Source organism: Leptonychotes weddellii, chromosome 4 (genome assembly GCF_054177405.1).
Source record: "Leptonychotes weddellii isolate Sample4059 chromosome 4, ASM5417740v2, whole genome shotgun sequence".
Lineage (NCBI taxonomy): Eukaryota > Metazoa > Chordata > Mammalia > Carnivora > Phocidae > Leptonychotes > Leptonychotes weddellii.
Window position 1 is genome coordinate 73,838,396 of NC_138372.1, and position 14,675 is coordinate 73,853,070.

The following is a 14,675-nucleotide window of genomic DNA, read 5'->3' on the forward strand; positions in this document are numbered from 1 at the left end:
TTTAAAGATTTTATTTATTTATTTGAGAGAGAGAGACTGAGAGAGAGAGCACATGAGAGGGGGAGGGTCGGGAGGGTCAGAGGGAGAAGCAGACTCCCTGCCAAGCAGGGAGCCCGATGCGGGACTCGATCCAGGGACTCCAGGATCATGACCTGAGCCGAAGGCAGTCGCTTAACCAACTGAGCCACCCAGGCGCCCACAAAATGTCCCTCTTTATCCTTAATAATCCTTCTTACTTTAAATCTACTGTGTCTGGTACTAGTTTCACTATGTTAGCTTTCTTTGGTTAGTGTTTGCATGGTATATTGGGCACCCCTTGGGCATGGTCTCACATTGTCTTGGCCTTACATCTGAATCCAGCATTAATTCTGATTCTAGAAGTAATTATACAGAAATAAAATTTTAACATTTCTTTCTATTATCAAGTTTTGAATCAGCATATCAACTGATCTCATATACCAGGAAAACATTGTTTGAGTAATCGATACCAGTATGTATCTTAGTGAAGTTACCGAACCTGAAGACTAAAAAGTAAATTGGGCATCAAGACGAAATTCAAATCGTGTACAAAGGAGAAAGTAGCAGGTTCATATTAAATTCTTCCTTATATAATCAATGCTATAAAACAGTATATTGCATTCTGGGGGAGTGTGTACCCCAATAATTTTCACATAACCAAGTTGTCCTTGAAGCATAACTAATAAACATGTTTGTGTTCACAAACTTTAAGAATCCAGAACTTATAAAACAAATAATCCAAATTTAACTGGATTGACATAATCCAGAATTTAAAATTTTGATATGATGAAAATATAATTTAAAAATACCAATGATAAACATTTAATCCATCTAAATATAGAACTAAATCTGCCTCAATTAATGGAATGTGAATGTTATAAACCTTAACAATACACAAACAATGGGATGCCTGGGTGGCTCAGTCAGTTAAGCGTCTGCTTTTGGCTCAGGTCATGATCCCAGGGTCCTGGGATCAAGTCCTGTATCGGGCTCCCTGTTCAGCGGGAAGCCTGCTTCTCCCTCTGCCTGCCACCCCCCCTGCTGTGCTCTCTCTCCCTGACAAATAAATAAATAAAATCTTAAAAAAATATATACAAACAAAATAAAATGGTCAGAAGGAAGAGGAAGTGTGTGTCAATTCCATGCTACCATTCGGGGATGGTAGGTTTTTGATGATTTAAAAAAATTTTTTAATTGTTCAGGCTGCCTGGGTGGTTTAGTCGATTGGGCATCTGACTCTTGGTTTCAGCTTAGGTCATGATCTCGAGGTCATAGTATCGAGCCCCTGGTGGGGCTCTGTGCTGAGTGTGGAGTCTGCTTGGGATTCTCTCTCCTCTTCCTCTGCTTGCACACATTTGTGTGCTCTCTCTCTAAAATAGGAAAAAAAAATTATTTTTATTTTTCTTTCTTTTATAATGAACATGGACCATTTTTACAAAATCTATAAAGTCATTTTTCTAAAAAAAATTAAAGAGAGACAGCAATAGAGCCATCTTTAGCTTGATGGGTTTTTCTCACCTTTTTCTAAATTACTTTTAGGAAGAAACTTTATATTTTAACTTAAAAGACACTACAGATTGAATTATTCTTTGTTATGGTGAGCCTAATGTGATCAATTTTTATTTGGGTATCACTAATGAAGAGTGAATCCTTTTTCTCTGCCACTCCTAGCATTGTCTATCATTCAGGATAACCTTTCATACCCCAGCCTTCCCTGTTTTAAGTCAAGTCTGTCATCTCTTCTTCTTAGATCTAGGAACAGACAGCGTCACCCAGAAGGACACTCTCTGAGGAGCAGGATGGCTGTGGAGTGCTGCTGGTTTGAAAGCTCGTCAGCCTGGCAGCCATTCTGCCGTGTTCTACAATAGAGTCAAAAAATTAAAATGCAGAACATCCTATTTTAGGATCAAGGATGAGGAGGACAAGAAAAATTGGCTCACAGTTATTGAGCACCTGATGTATGCTGGGCCTGGTTAGAACCCTGTGAGTTAGGTGTTCCCAGTCTCACTGTATACATGAAGAAACAGAAACTTGGGGAGGGTAGATAAATTACCTGTGGTCATGAGGTGATCAGGGAAAACCTGTGTTCCGCTGTGCCCTTCTCTCTCTTCCTACTGCTGTGGTGGAAATGCTCCCATTGGCCTGTTAAAAACTTTACAGTTTTGTTTACTGCACGTAAAAAAACATCTTAAAGTTTTACCTTTGATACAGATAGTAAATTTTTGCTCCAAATTGCTTTTATTTTAACAATTTCTACAAAGACAACATAAGCAGACGATTCCAGCCAAAATCAAAATTTCACGGTGAAACAAGATCAAGCGTATAAAGAGTTAATTGTTCTAGCTCTAATTAAGTGTAGTCTTCTTAAAAAAAAAAAAAAAAAAAAAAAGCCTGCTTTATCCTGGCAAGGAGCCTGTAAAAAAGAGACGATCTGTCACAGACTCACAGAACACAGTAATTAAGGGCTGAAACGCTTCCCAATCAAAGAACAGGAAGAGTTCACTCAGAGTTAACTGTTTAAACAGCACCCCTTGTGAAATGGCATTGCCACTGTATGTTTTTAGATTGAATTGATTTAATTTCTTACTGTTTGCTTCTAAGTAGGAATTAGAGCCTCCATTAGGAATTGTTAATGGTGCTCATTCTGGACTGTCTTAGCCCGGGACAGAAGAGAGAAGGACTAAAATGCAGCATGCATATTATGTATGGGGTCCCAGAGCCTGGTCACAGGGCTAATGTTTGCAGCAAGCAGAAATAATGAACAATTAATGAACCCACACTGTGTTTACATGTCTCATTTTGAAACCAGTCATTTCTATGCTCTAAGTAAGATGTTATGCTTTCACAAAAGCATTAAAATTCACAAGTAAATGAAAATGTGTGTATTGTTCCAAAAGTATGCTTAAATTTCACATGTTTCATTTCACAGCAGAGCCCTAGTCAGTCAACACATTCATGTCGTGACACCTGTAACTCACACATGGTGGTTTAATTTAGTAACAGTTGATTTCCTTTCATAATAAAACAATCACCTGAACCCAGCATCATGTATTGGTCCATCGTTCTGCCTTGCTCTCACCATTAACCTGTATGTAGGCTTCACCCAGGACATCTACTCTACTTAAAAAGTGTAGCAAATGGGCAGAAATGTTGAAATTGTCATTTTCCTCTTACCAAGGACAGGAGGATTGCCATTTTTCTCAAAGCACTGGGAATTTGTGTTTATATGCACATCACACAGTCATTTGTTGCTCATATTAAGGGACAGATTTGGTAAATCCTAGTTAGGTCTAATGTGGCTTGTGAACAAAATATGCTATTCACTTTTTAAAAGCAATTAACTATTTCAATTACCTGATAAAAATAATAGCTAATATTTGTTGCTATTTTATTTTTTATCAGGTACTAAGCCCTTTTGTGCACTGCTTTTTAAAACTATTTTCAAGAACCAGGGCTCCTGGGTGGCTCAGTCAGTGAAGCGTCTGCCTTCAACTCAGGTCATGATCTCAGGGTCTTGGGATCGATCCTCACGTCGGACTCCCTGCTCAGCGGAGAGTCTGCATCTCCCTCTCCCTCTGCCTGATGCTCAGCCTGCTTGTGCTCTCTCTCTCTCATTCGCTCTCTCTCTGTCAAATAAAAAATAAAATCTTAAAAAAAATAAAAATAAAAATATTTTCAAGAACCATAGGAAGAAAGTATTATAACTATTCCTGTTTTACATGTGGGGAATCTGAGATTAGGTTAAATAACTTGCCCAAGGTCACATAGGCCAGGTTTTCTCACCTAATAGCTTAACCCCAAAGGCTTGATTGCTGTACCATATGTCCTTTTTAGAGATACGAATGACAGATGCTCTTAGTTTGTGCACCAGAAGACCGTTGAATGATTAGAAAGGAGTAGAGAATCCTTTAAGAGTCTAACATTATGTCCTGATAGTGGCAGATTGACTAGGAGGATATGTCTCACATCTATACTAGCAAAATTCTGAATCATTTAAATCAATGAAATTAGAGAAAGATGTTTTGGGTTATCAAACTCAACTCTTCTCACTTCCGGCTACTGGAATGCTTTGTAGAAGCAGAGCAAATGGAAAAGTCAGCCATTTATGAAACCAGATGGATATCCTCTTCCTCCATCTCGTTCCCCCTTTGTTCTGCTACTCTTTTAAAATTTATTAAATATCTCATCACTTGGGGTGCCCAAGTGGCTCAGTTGGTTAAGCATCCAACTCTTGGTTTTGGCTCAGGTCATGATCTCATGATTGAGCCCCAAGGCAGGCTCTGCACGCAGCGCGGAGTCTGCTTGAGACTCTTCCCCCACCCTCTCAGCTGCTCCCCTTGCTCACACACACACACACACACACACACACACACACACACACACACACTCTTTCTCTCTCTCTCTTTCTAAAATAAATAAATAAGATCTTACAAAAATCTCATCACCTAACTATGGGTTTATCATGTTACCAACTCATGCAATCCATTTCCATTCTAAAAAAAGTTTCTTACACTGGAGAAATTGTGACAGTCAATGGACCAAGACCATGAACCATTTTATACTTCTTAGTATGATCCAAACTCTTTGGAGAAACTCTGGCCTCTGGCACAATATTTTCACAGCCATAAGAGTTTAGTTTCCTGTGATCTCAGTGGTATTTAACAATAAATCCTGAACTACATGTTTAGCAAAAGGAAAGGGAAAATGGATGTCAAGTCCATTAATCACAGATGAAAAAAATTTTCTGGGTTGGAATGTCAACCAGACATTAGCTGTGCCTTGCACTATAAAATCTATTCAAATGACCTCCTGATTAGGTCAGCTTGCCCTTTTGCCCTGAGATATTTTAAAAACAGAAACTGGCAGTTAGAGCTATAATCCTCATGATACTCCAGGCTGTACATAGTAGATATTTGGTCACAAGGACAACCATAAGCAACTCCGCTGTAGCATTTCACTCGTAGCTGTCAGCTTGACCAAATCACATACAAAATCGATATCAAACTGCATGTTCTGTAAAGTAAATATGACCATTAGATGAGACGTGTTTCAAGGTAATTCAAAATAGTCTGAAAATACACATTTGTAACTGAAGGATTTATTTAAGATGGATTTTTGGAAAAGTAAAAGTAAGCAAAATGGTGTTTACTTCTTATATTCCAGATAAAAGGAAACACTAAGAAAAAAATCTGAATTGTACTTTTCAAAATTGATATGGTAGAGAATCTGATGTTGACATTTGTGACTATATTAGAAAGGGAGTGATATTAACTGCTAACCATTTGCAAGTTGCAAATGCCCATTTATAAATTCCTGGTGTAAATGCACAATCAAGTGCATTTACAACCTGTGAATCACTAAAGACTTGGGAGGCAGCCCCTCGTCCCTGGCAGATGCTATCCACATTCCTCAACTCTCCTGGTGGCGTTCAGAAACACAGGCTGCTTCTGGAGAAAAGGAGAATAAAGACTCCAAAAGACTCAGATTAGAGCAGCTTTGAAATGGAATGCATTTTAAAAATGTGCTTTAGTGCCCCTGTAAAATGATGCTATTGTTGAGTTTGTCATACTTCTGTTAAAAATGAGGCCATTTATACAGTGTTAGAGACACGTGGGGTGGGAGGGAGAAATGGGAGATGCTGGAATGTTTGATGATATTCTTTTCCTTCCTGGGCACCGGGAAATTGCGCAGTTGTCATTCACATTAGCAGAATGTAGAACATTAGCTGAGCAATACCAGGATGACCTCCCAGGAGGAACCAAGGCCACTTTGCCCATCATGTTAACCTCTTGAGTGCCACATTGCTAAAGGATTTAATGTGCATGGAGGACTTAGAGAAAACCATTTAGAAATTAGAAATATGATTCTACAAAACAAGATGGGTAAATCCAAAACATAGGAATATCATAATGTCAGGGGACAGCCTCTGTGGCCCAGCAATTCTGGTACCCAGAAGACATCCATTTCACTTCCTGCTTTGTATATTCCAGTGTGAAAATGAGTCTGCCCACCTCCCCACCGTTCCCAACAACTTTCATCCTTCTCCACCCTCCTCTACATGCACTCTTGGAAGACCTTTGGGAGACAGAGAACTCTACAGCCAACCTGATCTGTGCATTCAATGAATGTAGTTTCACTGTTCACCTTAAGACCCATTCCTTTCAGAATATTTTTTTTAACTCTTAGGTTTATCCTATGCATGCCCTTGAATTCTAAGTTTGAAAATAGATGTAGTTCATTTCTGGGGACATGTGATTTGCTTGTACTCATTTTTTAAAAAACATAGGGCACTGGGGCGCCTGGGTGGCTCAGTCGGTTAAGTGGCTGGCTCTTGATTTTGGCTCAGGTCATGATCTCAAGATCCTGGGATAGAGCCCCATGTTGGCTCCACGCTCAGCTTGGGGTCTGCTTGAGGATTCGTTCTCTGCCTCTGCCCATCCCCCTACTTGTGTGCACGCATATTCTCTCTCTCTAAAATAAATAAATAAATCTTTTAAAAAATATATTGGGCATCTCCAATGAACCAAGAGCTTTGTGTAGAGTATAGCATGAAGAAAGTATAATTTCTGTCCTCCAAGATCTTACACTGTAGTCACAGTTAGCATATTTGTTTGCAAAGCAATATGTACACTTCTTCCTTCACTTTTCCCCAAATTAGCAGAAAAATATGTAAAATACTCCATTCTCCACCCCAAGGACCATACATAGAAGTATTTAAAAAATAAAAATTTTGATTAGGAATTGGGAACAGAGAGTTCTTTCTGTAAAAAATAGCTCAGATTGAACAAAGTCTTATCCTGTTTAAGAGAAAATTCAGATTTAAAGAATCCAACGTCCTCACCTTATGCATTCTCTCTGCTTTTTTAATTTCCAACTGTTCAGCTCATAGGTATAGTCACTTATTTATCAAGTTTTCTTGAATTTTTTTGTTGTTCCCCAAATCAAAAACCCCACCATTTAATGGAGGATAAAGATATAAATGGAAAGTTGTGACGCTAACTAGTTTCTATCAGAGAAGTAGGAAGAAAGTGCTGCAGGGGCAAAGAAGCACAAACTAACACGAGTTGGTGAGGGAGTGAGAGGTGTCTTTTTGTAGGAGATGATATGAGTTTTCCAAGTAAAGAAGCAAGGGAAGTGTAACCTAAGCAGCAGGAACAGCATATACAAAGACAGAGAGGCTAGAACAATCTTGCAAGGTTGAGGAAATGTGGTTATTCAGAGGCTTCCTGAGAACCAGGATATAATGAGGTAAAAGGAGTGGGAAAGTAGGTAGGAATGTGGACTGAAAAGTCTTATAAGGCAGACAAATGCATCTGGATGGCTCTTTTGGCAAGAGGGAGCTATGGCAGGTTTTTAAGCAAAAGCATGGCAGGATCAGTGTAACATTATGAAGATCACTTTATAAAAAGAAAGACGTTAAAGTGAAATAAAAAGAGGCACCATCTTTGTGATGTTTGGGAAATGATGGATGACCAGCTGTGATTTCACGAGAATAACCAGAAGAGGTGCTCAGATCCTAAATAGGACAGTGGCAGTGAGGCTGCAGAAGGGGAAGCACGTTGGAGAGGCTGTCAGTAAATATATGAAACAGGAGGTGGCGACTAATTTGATACGAGATGAGATAGAGAGAGAAGACAAAAATGACTCTAGATTTATCAGACTACTCAACTGGTGGTGGGTGGCACAGGGCAAAAGAACAAAGGAAAACAAACAAACAAAAAAACCACCACTGTCAAAAGGAGCATGTGTTGGGGACAAGGTAATGAGCTTGGCTTGGGAAATGTTGAGTTCTGGGTGTCTGTTGGGATCTCTAAACACCTGCCTAAACGAAACTTTAAACAGGGAACCTGTCACTAGATCCCCGCACACCATGCCAGTCAGTTGAGAGCTCTCTTGCTCTGCGTGCTTCTCTGTTGCCCCTTGTTCCAGACCTGGGTAGCAAGATGAGGGAGAAGTAGAAGCACCCCACTAGGGGGGAGAGAAGAGACTGACTATGGCTTCCTTTTGCTTCCAAACGGCACTAACTCTCAGGTAAGAGAGGTGAGAACCCAAAACTCCAAGTTGAGTTTGGAGCATCAAAAATAGACAATATCAGATATGTTGATTACAAATATGGCTGAGTTTTTCTATTTCAGGGACTTTGGGACTTTTTTGTTGGCTAAGAGTAACAAGAGGATAACTGGAAGGTTATCCAGTGGCAGGGAAAGAACTAGTGACACAGAGGGAAGTTGAAGGGACAGTGGGTGACAAAAATAGAGTGCATTGAAATCACCATCTCCAAGTTAGGAGTCAACACAGAGGAAGAAGAGAAGTCTTTACACCGAAGCTTGAGTCACACCAACATTTAAAGAGCTGGCTGAAGAAGAGCCATCTTTGGAGGAGAAATTGCTGGGGAACAACACCCTCTACTTTGTTACAGATTGAAACCTCACAACAATGGCTTTTTAATACCAATCATCTTCCCAGATAAGTAAACTGAAACGTAGAGAGGGAAATATTAGTCCTGAGATCACATAACTGGCATGCAGCAGAGCTAGGACCCAGAGGTTGAGCGATTGATCTCAAGGCTACTGTGCTAACTATTCCCTAAATCTTCAAAAAACCACCACTTTGGAATTACAAGGAAAATATGAATAAAGAACTGAGCAATACTAGAACCAATAATATAATGTTGAACCTTTCAAAGACAAGGTTGGTAAGAATGTGATGCCGAGTCAAAGTACTGCAAATAAAATTGGCATAGGATTCAAGATACTATAAATCTTCAATACCAAACTGTAAACCCTGATAACAAACGTGCCTTCTCTCTGAGGTTTCCCACACGGGAGGCTGACGCTCAACTCAATTCAACGACTGAGGTCAGCTGGAGATCCTGACCAACGTTAGTGACCAGCTGCTCCGGCAGTGGCCCTGGAGGAGGCCCAAGGAGACCCTGTTCATTGTTGCTCCAAGCACCTACACCTCCCCTGTAGGCTTTTTTCTTTTTTTTAGTTGTGACTCATCATTACAGAAAATCCTCATAGAAATAATTTTACACTTGAGTTCCAATTATATGCTGAATGAAGATCTTTAAGCAATGTATTCACTAAAAAACCCCCGAAAACCTGGCTTTTATGGGTTACTTCACCTATTTATATATTTATTTATTTTTTAAGATTTTATTTATTTATTTATTTGAGAGAGAGAGAGCGAGATGGAGAGCACAAGCAGGGGAGGCGGCAGGCAGAGGGAGAGGGAGAAGCAGGCTCCTGAGCAGGGAGCCAGACTCCACACAGGGCTGATCCCAGGACCGTGGGATCATGACCTGAGCTGAAAGCAGACGCTTAACCGACTGAGCCACCCAGGTGCGCCTACTTTACCTATTTAAAAACATGTTTATAAGCAAAGCCCTAAACTGATTTGAGAAGCCTAAGATTCCTTACCATTTTAGTTTTCTAATAATGATATGTAATAAGAATAAGGACATACCCTTAACTGAAAATGAGCACTGGTGCGATGAATGATGGTTTACGAGCAGGAGGCTCCAGCAAATATTCAGTGATGGGAGCCATTGTTAGCGAAGGTGGTCATGCAGTTAGCAGTGATCTTTCTTTTTCTTTTTAAAGACTTCCTTTTTGCTGGAACTAGTCTTCATTTCAGTTTTAATTTTGAAATTTTTTTTCTGATAGAAACAACATATAGAACAATAAAAATAAGATTAAGTTGTTCTTGTGGAAGGAAGGATGATTACTGAAGCGAGAGAGACAAGCCACAGCCCCAAACTGCAGGATTGTATGTTCAACTGTCAATAAAAATCTGTAGCATCCTGGTTTTCTGCTCTCTAGGATTACATGTGCATCCTTTCTACTCTTGCAACCTTGCAAATGCCATCTTATTCTAAAGAGTGCCTTATTGATAGAGCAGTTTTCCAGTAAATTGAAATCTTCCCTCTCCCTTTTAATCTTCTCTCTCTCTCCCTCTCTTTCCTTCTCTCTCTTTCTCTCTCTCCTCACTCTCTCAAACACACACACACACACAACTGTATTAATAGTATAGAAAGGCTGCTTTGCCTGCCATTTGCCCTAGGTATAGACCTGACCACTGAAGGAAGACTCTGTACTGACCCTAGTGATACTTGTTATTTGATTTCTTAAATTAATTTTTTATTTGTAATCTCAGGTTTTGTTGACCTTGGAGAACTCTCTGAAAGAGCAATCTGAGAACTGATTTCAGTGTGTAGACAGGACTATGGAGAATAAGAAATAATAGCGTAGTCTGATAGGTCAAATTTTGGATTCATATTACAAAGGTCAGAAGTGCAAATTCCATTAAGGTTGTACTTAGGATAAAATTTCCTTTAAACCATTTTTTTTATCTTTAGTTTGAAAATTGAGAAGATGATCTATGATCCAGAATATTTCCTGTACTGGGAAAAAAAGCTGAGTTGTAAAAATAAATATAATGATTATGGTTAAAAATAAGATCTTATTACACTGAACCTTCATTGATTTCGATGTGAGACAAGGGTTCAGAGGTGAATGGACAAATTTGCCATTGAAAATACTCCTTTGGAAAAAATTAAGACCCTAATGTTCCCAACAGAATTTCTGCCAGACTCTCGATGTGATAGATTGGTTTGGTTTTGCACAGACTCTGGGATGTGGGTGTGAGGGGTGCCTGGGGGGCTCAGTTGATTAAGCTACTGCCTTCAGCTCAGGTCATGATCCTGGAGTCCAAGGATCAAGTCCTGCATCCGGCTCCCTGCTCAGCGGGGAGTCTGCTTCTCCCTCTGACCCTCCCCCCTCTCATGCTCTCTCTCTCGCTCAAATAAATAAATAAAATCTTAAAAAAAATTGTTGGGATGTGGGTGTGAATTGGCTCAGGAAATCTTGGATGTGGAATGGTAGCTATATTAATTTGTAACAATTCAGTCCATAGCCTTCTGCCCCGGGCCCCCCAAAATTCATGGCCTTCTCACATACAAAATATGTTCATTCCATCCCAACAGCCCCCAGTATTGCAACTCATTCCAGCCTCCACTCTAAAGTCTAAAGTCCAAAGTCTCATCTAAATAACGTCTAAAGCAGATACGGTTGAGACGTGCAGTATGATTCATCTCTAGCCGTGAGCCTGGGGAACCAGACAAGTTCTGTGCTTTCAAAATACAATGGTGGGACAGGCATAAAATGGATATTGCCATTCCAAAGGGAGAAATTGGAAAGAAGAAAGGGGTGATGGGTTCCTAAGCAAGTCTAAAATCCAGCAAGGCAAATTCCATTGGATCTTACGGCTTGAGAATAATCCTCTTCAGCTCGATGTCTCATTTTCTGGGCCAGAGGCAGCTTCATTCCCATGGCTCTGAGGGGCAGCCCTGCCATCCCACTTGGTGAGGGGCCACCCTTGAGGCACTGGATGGAGGGAACCCTGACCCCAGGAACAGAAGAAGCCCCCTATCTTTTGAAACCTAGGAGGAACCAGCCCTGCCCCCTGGACCTTGGTGGGAGAAGCAATGTTATGACCTCTGAATCCCTTTCAGGGTCTTTCCTTCCTTAAGGAATGGTACATATTCATAGCTGAACAGCCTTATGGTCCCATCTTATAAAATCCAAGAAATCTGACAGCCTTCCTTCATTCTGTCCTGCATTTTTGGTCTCCCTTAGTTCAAACTGGCAGTGTCTTTGCTGGTATAATCCTATTTTCTTTTTATTGAGCCAGGCTGCTGGTGTTCTGTTCTGAACATGCTTGCTTGCTTGCTTTGCTTTGCTTTCTTTCTTTCTTTTTTTTTTTTTTTGCAATATAGACAGGCTGAGAATTTTCCAAACCTTTAGATTCCTTTTTGCTTAACACTTCCTTCTTCACTTCCTCTTCATTTCTCTCTTCTCACATTTTACTTTAAGCAGTCAAGAAGCTCCAATTTGCTTCTTCTACACTTTGCTTAGAAATCTCCAAAGCTAAATACCCAATTTCGTTGCTTGCAAGTTCTACCTTCCACAAAACAGTGGGCTGCACTTTATAACAAAGACTGCCTTTCCTCCAGTTTCCAGTAACTCTACCTCACCAAAATTGCCCTTAATTGTCCTAGCATGCATCTCGAAACTTGTCTGGCCTTGACCCATTACCCAGTTCCGAAGCTGCTTCCATGTGTCTTGGTGTCTGTTACACCAGCACTCCACTTCTCGGTAGCAAAGCTAGCTCAACCTCATCAAAACCCGATTACCTTTCAAAAGCCCATCTCCAAATATATCAAATTAGGGGTTAAGACTTCAACATATGGATTTGGGGCAGTGGGGCAGGGGGAGGGGGGACTTACTCAGTCCATAGCAGGAGAGAAAAGGCAGGGAAAGAAGACTTCTTCCTTTGGCCGTGACTTCCCTGCCTCAACTCTAGTTGACTCACATCAACTGTGGACGAGAAAGAGATTGGGAGAGTCCCCTGTTCCCCCGTCTCCACTCCTCTTCCCACAAACACATGCTTTGTTAATTCCATCACACTGTGATCTTGAACAAATTATTAAATGGGCCCGGGATTCAGTTTTCAGGTGTTCTCCGGGCTGAGTGAATAATGTCAAAGGCCAGGCAGGTTGACCATAAAGGCCTGTGGCAAACCCGCTTGCTCACGTCCCAGGTAAGCTGTTCAAGAGGCATCAGTTCTTTTGAAATGTCAGAGGCCAAATCTAATGTGCTAGGCAAGAACTGGCCACAACTGGACTCGATGTTCTCTAAATTATCTTCAAGATTGAACTAGATGAATTAGCTGTAGATACCAAGGGCATTTTCTCCTACTCTTCCCACTCCCTAAGACTTCCATTTCCTAAGGATCAGGACACTTGTCCCATCCTGCTTCACTTAAAATATTTATTTAAGATTCTCTGTGGTTGTGGTCAATGAGATTGGATCCCTTTCTCCCATAAAAACTTCCTTGAGATAATAAGACTATGCTGAGGCAGATCAGATTTGGGAATACGATAAGTCAAGAGCACCGAATGAATTATTCAACTCTAATAAAGTCTTGGCATTTTAAAAATACGTTATTACAGTTAACTGTCTGGATCTATATCTTCTGGAATACTATCTTCTCTGATTCTGCGATCGAGGAATGGTGATCATATTCTGCTTTTGTCACTTTTTTGCTTTGTAGGAGAATCTTCATGTGGGGGTAGAGAAGGAAACCCATCTGAAGGTCATTTGTATATTCTAAACTAACAGACATTATTGAAGATCAAAGGACCAGATTATTGATGTCCAAATAGATTGGCTTTACTGGCATCATGATTCCAGAACCACTAAACTGATAAACACAAAAGGGTATTTAATATTGCACATGAAACTTTTATGCAGAATCAGATGATTACATGAAATGTAGGCTCATCGTCTCTTTAAAAGGTTGTGACATTATTCTACAAGATTTCAGGTCATCTTTTGGGATTTTATCTGTAGTTAAGTCTGTTGTTTGGGTATTTTTATGCCACATATAAACCTAAAACCTGGAGCAGTTTAGTTTCAAATGAGTGGGGTGTGTGTGTGGGGGTGTGGGTGCGCCTGTGTGGGGTGAGGGTGGTGACTGGGTCCAACAAGGAATTTTCCTGTTGGCATCTCGACCGTGACCTCCTGGGGGCAGGATTGTGCTTCTCAGTCTTTTGGTTCCCTTGGACTTGGTGATAATTTAGTAATGACCCTCCTGTTTTTTTCTGGGTTATAACAGAACCCAACAGGAGGAATACAGTTAGGAAAAGGGGATCCAGATCTTAAACTCTGAATCATATTCCTTAATCAGGCACTTGCTGGGCCTCAGCTCTGTGCATCCCTTCTCTGGATCAGGCGTCCCTGGGGAGTTCTTAAAAGGATTGTCATGTTTGCTGCTTCCTGTCTTCACGACTCCCCTCTGGCACACCAGCCCCTCATTCTGTGGCTCAGCAGTTATCAGAAGGCCCTTAGCCCTCTGGCTGTGGCTGTGAATCCCAAGTGGCTTTGTGAAGTCCCTGACGACCAGGGGCTTACTACTTTCTATTCTAATTATTACCTCCTAAAAGGAGAAAAGTCTCCTTTTTCCTGCAGTGTTTATCATTTCTTAGGCCATGGTATAAACAGGGCTTGCTCGCTGAGTTCTTTCACTGGCCCTAATGGAGTATCACTTCGTTTTATTTGAAATTTGGCACGATTTCCTGTACCTGAGTTTGGGAAACAAATAAAGGGATTCCGTACAGGACTACATACGAATCATTCCTCCCAACCAGTGTCCCTTAGAAGCGTCCTTGATAGAGTGAAGAAACCCTCAGTCTTTCTTCCCTTTAGTTGATTCATGGTGCTGTCCAGCTTCCTCACCCGCCTTGCCCCCTCCACTTTCCTTCCTTTCCTCCTCTTCCTCTCCTTCCTTGCTTCCTTCTCCCCTTCTCTCATCCTTCCTTCTTGATTGCTGATGGATGTGTGGAGGCCAGGCCTTGAGGGAACAGTTGAGAACTGATCCCTTGTTTGGAGGGAGGTGGGGAGAGCGAAGACCAGGAAACTGCCAAGAAGTGTTGACAGACATTTACTTACCCAGGCTGCCTCCGGAGAAAGAGAGCCGCTCACTAATCTCCCCAGGGCGGGGCTCATAAGCATTTGGCTACATCCCTTGCTGCCCGGGAGACTGGAGGCTTGGAGGTAGTTTTCTTGCTGCCAGACAAGATACTTTTGGAACAT